The sequence below is a fragment of the Ixodes scapularis genome, unplaced genomic scaffold (assembly GCF_016920785.2).
Source record: "Ixodes scapularis isolate PalLabHiFi unplaced genomic scaffold, ASM1692078v2 PGA_scaffold1__304_contigs__length_218370807, whole genome shotgun sequence".
Lineage (NCBI taxonomy): Eukaryota > Metazoa > Arthropoda > Arachnida > Ixodida > Ixodidae > Ixodes > Ixodes scapularis.
In genome coordinates, this window is record NW_024609846.1 from 19,377,947 (window position 1) to 19,384,006 (window position 6,060).

Sequence of the window (6,060 nt, forward strand, 5' to 3'; positions counted from 1 at the left end):
CATGGTGTTTGAACTGATCGAAGCAGTACTCCCTGTGGATCTGAAGCTGTAAGGCATTTGTGTGTTTTCCTAGCTGTGCCAACCGAACAGCCGCCTTGCAGGCTATGATAAGAGCAGCACTAAGACCATTCTCATCAGCTGTGTTTACGACAAGCCTAAGTGCTCCTAGGCATGGCTTCAAAATGCTGAATGGGCATCATCAGCGACACCAACCTTTGACAAGCTTTCTGGTCAAGAAGTGGATGCTCTGTATTGTAGAGAATCATTTTTACCTTTAGTTTTTATTAATTTCACAGCTAGCTTTTTTATAATACATTTTACTGTACTCATGTATAATGGGGCAGCTTTCTGTAGTTACATTCTCCTACAATTAATTTGTGCAAGTAGTCTTGTACATCATTTTCACTGGTGTCACTGTTCCTAACCTCATTTTTTTATTGAGAGACCAGAAGTCCAAGTTGAGCTAGTCTCATATTTGCAAGGAGGAAGAGGTGGACTTAACACTTTGCCACCCTAGGCAGTCTAAAAGTGCCGCCTCCCCCTACGCTCACATAAACACACATGCGCACAGATCGTTTCACCACAGCTCTAGGGTATTCTTGGTGGTTGTTAACAACAGCCCCTCTGTTACAGCTTGTATGAGGTCAAAGGTACAATGGTCTACAATGCCGTTTAATGATGAAAAGTGCAGAAGTTTGAACTTGATTGTAGTGAAGTAATCTTTGATGTATTTCAAGCACAATAAAAGTTGTGTGTTGGTGCAGTAGCCCATAGACAAGCAGAGCAACACAAAATATATCAGACTGAATGAAGTCGACAATTCTCTTTAGAAATGCGTCTACACCTATCAATATCTTTTAGTAATCATTGGTCAGTGTCTCCTCCGTTCTCTGGGTTTTTCTTCTGGATCCGTGTTCCTTTGATTACATGGAGTTTTATATAACTGAATCACATACTTGCCTAGAGTCCCTTTTCAAAATTTGGCACCCACTCGCTTCTACCTAAACTGCTGCCATAAACAACTACGTACTTTGCATATTGATAAGTTTGTCACTGGAGATAGGAACTTTAAGGAGAAACAGGAAGATACTGGGATGGAGCACTAAATTGTCAACATTGTAAGTCCTTACTTCAGTTTTTCTTTGTGTTTCACTTATTAATGGTGGTTTGCTTGTCTCTAGCCTACCAGTTGTTTGTCTCGGTCTCTTCCTGTAGCTGTTAATAATTCCCTAACCACACGGTAAAAAAAATGTTAGGAATACCATAGGTGTTTTCTTTGTATTTTCAACAGTAGTCAGCAACTGTCAGGAGAATCCATTAGTTTATTGGAACTAGGAAATATGTGAAAGCTGTGAAAGTGAAAATTGGGTTCATACTGAGCTCAGAAGCACATGACACATGTTGTTATCTAATAGGTGATGGCATGAGTGCCAAACTGCGTATACAAAGTTCAATGTGGCACAAGTCAAACCTATAGTCACAGTATTTTACTCATACCTACAAGCTTCTAGTCAAATTGACGAGTGAGGTGAATGTGCTAATGTAGAATATCATCTTGAATGGTACAATAATTAATTCAGCATTCATCTGTGTACCTAAAACCACACCGTACCAGAATCATATTCGCCCTGTGGTGCAGTGTGCTGTGGACAGCATATATGCCTTGGGCCTCCCGGTACACATGTTACCACATGCTGTACAGTATCGTAGAAGCTAACAATCGTTAGGTAATCATGTCCGTCAATATATTCCATTTCATTATTAAAATTAAATATCATTTTTTTTACCTATGTAATGTGCTTTGTTGCAATGCACAAGTGTTGTGTGTTGAAGTAGGAATCATGAAAACACCCTACACAGACCCACAACTTTTCTTGGCAATGCAATGGAGGGTACAGTCACGCGTTCCCTCTCCCATTTTGAGCGCTGAATGAAGCTGTGCGCGGGCTCTCCTCCTCTTCACTGCATCCCCAAGAAAATTTGTCGCGGAGTATACTGTGTTTTCATGATGCCTACTTCACCAGACAACAGTTTTGCATTGCAACAAAGCATGCCCCAGAGCACACCGTGCCCCAAAGATAAAAATTCAATTTAATTTTTATAATGAAATGGAATACATTGAAGGAGATGATTACCTAACCTAAGGAGCCGACCTAGAGTTTGTGAAAGGTGGCCCCCTCTGGGCCACCTCAAACTACCTCTCTCATATGCCTGTAATAAAGTTTTCGAGACAGACAGATGGAGTACAGTATTTTAGTATTTTTGCTGCAGTTCACATTTCAATAAATATGTGGGCTTAAATTATTCTTGGCTAATAACTCGGCACTAGCCCCAGAGTCATGCCTTGCTTATTCAAACTTTTGATTATCGAATTGCTTACGGAAGAGATTTGCATAATTAGCAAAAACACAAAATGTCATGAAGGCTGATTTGGGCATCTTAATTATTTATTTTGGAAAATAATGTACTAGGTCAGGGGTCGGAAACCTGTCACCCACGGGCTAGCGGAACGATAATCACTCATCTAGTACACAGAAGATCGGAAGGTCAGGTTTGAAAGTTGCATGTAAAAACCACAAGTTAGCAGTCGTGCTGCATATGGAAAGTTTGCCCTCTACAGCGGTGACACAAACCATCTAATTTCATAGGTGACTGACTCAGCACTCTCTGAAGATTAAACAACCGATTTGATTTTGACGTTTATGATCATAATAAAGCAAAGTAGGTAAGTTTTAATCTATAGAAAGGTATAAATCACATATGTAGTGGATATGACTATACAAGAATGCCTTGATATATATGCTATATGTATCCAGTTACCAAAATTGGCTCATGAAATAAAGAAATCGAGAAATACGTATGGTCGGAGCCAGAATATAGGCGCTAAAAAGGATTCATGTTGTACGACAGTGATTAAAAAATTATTAGCACTTCTGCTATCTTGCACCCTAGAGTTGGTCACACTGTCTTGTCAGTCCTTTTCGTACAAGGTTGCTGTCTCTACAGTCACTGCTGTGCAGGCAGTTGTGACTGTGTGGTAGTTGTGGCAGCGGTGCAAGAAAGAAAGGCTGCCCCGTCTGTAATTTGTACGTAGATCTCCTGGGCCAAAATATATATATATATATATATATATATATATATATATCTACAAGTGGAGAAGTCACTGTTTTTGTGGTCTGAAGGGGTGTCTGGTGCCAATATCTATCAAAACCTTTGTGCACAGTATATTATGGAAATGTTTTGTTGCAAAGAAGTGTGTTTGAATGGGTGCAGAAGTTGTATGAAGGATCCACAACTGTCAGCCATAACGGAGCTTATGCCCGTGTGTGTCGACGACTAATGACGACAATGAGCGTGCTTGTGAGCTCATTCTGCCAGATTGACGAGTGGCAGTAGATGATATGATAAATAATTTGCGAATCAGCCAAGGCTTTCCCCATGTCATAATTCCAGACAGGCTTGGGTTTTGAAACTTTTTATCTAAATAAAATCTACAGGCATGAATAATTCCTAATCACCCTTGTATTTAAGATTTCTCCTCTTTTTTATTCAGTTTATAATTGACAGATTTACTGCTCCCACCAGAGAGCATGGATGCTAGATCCTGCTTTGCCATTTCTGAATGGTGTTCTCTTTCAATGAGTCAAGTGTTTGTTTTAGGCCAGTGATTTTCAGAACCTGTAACACCTTCCCAATAGATAGTTGCAACTGCCACAGTGAGAGAAAAAATCAGTTTACTCCTCTTAAGTGCCTGTAGAGGCTGGACATGCTTGAGCCATTCTTGTAACCTAATTTCGGAAGGTGCTGAGACACATCCGCAGGGCATTGGGGACGTCCAGAGGGCACTGAAATGCTGAGGACTATCACGTGATCGTCGTCGTCCCCAAATCATAGTCAATCATTGGTCTTAGACAATGCTGTTGCGACAAAGATTTCTATCTGGTGACCCAACGTCCCCCCGGACAGCACTGAAGTAATAAAAACTACCACGGGATGGTTGTTGTCCTCAGGTTGTAGTCAATCATTGGTCTTAGATGGTGCTACTACAACGAAGTTTTCTGTTTCGTGACCCAACTTGCCTCCAGACGGCACTGAAGTGCTGAGAACTACCACGGGATGGTTGTCATCCTCCGACCGTAGTCAGTCATTGGTCTTAGGCGATACTTTTACAGCAAAGTTTTCTATCTGGTGACCCAACTTGCCCCGAGAAGGCACTGAAGTGCTGAGAATTACCACAGGAAGGTTCTCATCCTCCGATTGTAGTCAGTCATTGGTCTTAGATGGCACTTTTACAACTAAGTTTTCTATCTGGTGACCCAACTTGCCTCCAGAAGGCACTGAAGTGCTGAGAACTACAGCGGGATGGTTGTCATTATCAGCTTGTAGTCAGTCACTGGTCTTAGACGGTACTTTTACAACAAAGTTTTCTATCTGGTGACCCAACTTGCCTTCAGAAGGTACTGAAGTGCTGAGAAATACCACGGGATGGTTGTCATCCTCCCATTGTAGTAAGTCATTGAACTTAGACGGTGCTATTACAACAAAGTTTTCTATTTCGTGACCCAACTTGCCTCCAGACGGCACAAGTGCTGAGAAACACCGCGGGATGGTTGTCATCCTCCGATTGTAGTCAGTCATTGGTCTTAGACGGTGCTATTACGACAAAGTCTTCTATTTCGTGACCCAACTTGCCTCCAGACGGCACTGAAGTGCTGAGAACCACTGCGGGATGGTTGTCATCCTCCGATTGTGGTCAGTCATTGGTCTTAGACGGTGCTATTACGACAAAGTTTTCTATTTCGTGACCCAACTTGCCTCCAGACAGCACTCAAGTGATCAGAACCACCGCGGGATGGTTGTCATCCTCCGATTGTAGTCAGTCATTCGTCTTAGACGGTGCTATTACGACAAAGTTTTCTATTTCGTGACCCAACTTGCCTCCAGACAGCACTCAAGTGATCAGAACCACCGCGGGATGGTTGTCATCCTCCGATTGTAGTCAGTCATTCGTCTTAGACGGTGCTATTACGACAAAGTTTTCTATTTCGTGACCCAACTTGCCTCCAGACAGCACTCAAGTGATCAGAACCACCGCGGGATGGTTGTCATCCTCCGATTGTAGTCAGTCATTCGTCTTAGACGGTGCTATTACGACAAAGTTTTCTATTTCGTGACCCAACTTGCCTCCAGACAGCACTCAAGTGATCAGAACCACCGCGGGATGGTTGTCATCCTCCGATTGTGGTCAGTCATTGGTCTTAGACGGTGCTATTACGACAAAGTTTTCTATTTCGTGACCCAACTTGCCTCCAGACAGCACTCAAGTGATCAGAACCACCGCGGGATGGTTGTCATCCTCCGATTGTAGTCAGTCATTCGTCTTAGACGGTGCTATTACGACAAAGTTTTCTATTTCGTGACCCAACTTGCCTCCAGACGGCACTGAAGTGCTGAGAACCACTGCGGGATGGTTGTCATCCTCCGATTGTGGTCAGTCATTGGTCTTAGACGGTGCTATTACGACAAAGTTTTCTATTTCGTGACCCAACTTGCCTCCAGACAGCACTCAAGTGATCAGAACCACCGCGGGATGGTTGTCATCCTCCGATTGTAGTCAGTCATTCGTCTTAGACGGTGCTATTACGACAAAGTTTTCTATTTCGTGACCCAACTTGCCTCCAGACAGCACTCAAGTGATCAGAACCACCGCGGGATGGTTGTCATCCTCCGATTGTAGTCAGTCATTCGTCTTAGACGGTGCTATTACGACAAAGTTTTCTATTTCGTGACCCAACTTGCCTCCAGACAGCACTCAAGTGATCAGAACCACCGCGGGATGGTTGTCATCCTCCGATTGTGGTCAGTCATTGGTCTTAGACGGTGCTATTACGACAAAGTTTTCTATTTCGTGACCCAACTTGCCTCCAGACAGCACTCAAGTGATCAGAACCACCGCGGGATGGTTGTCATCCTCCGATTGTAGTCAGTCATTCGTCTTAGACGGTGCTATTACGACAAAGTTTTCTATTTCGTGACCCAACTTGCCTCCAGACGGCACTG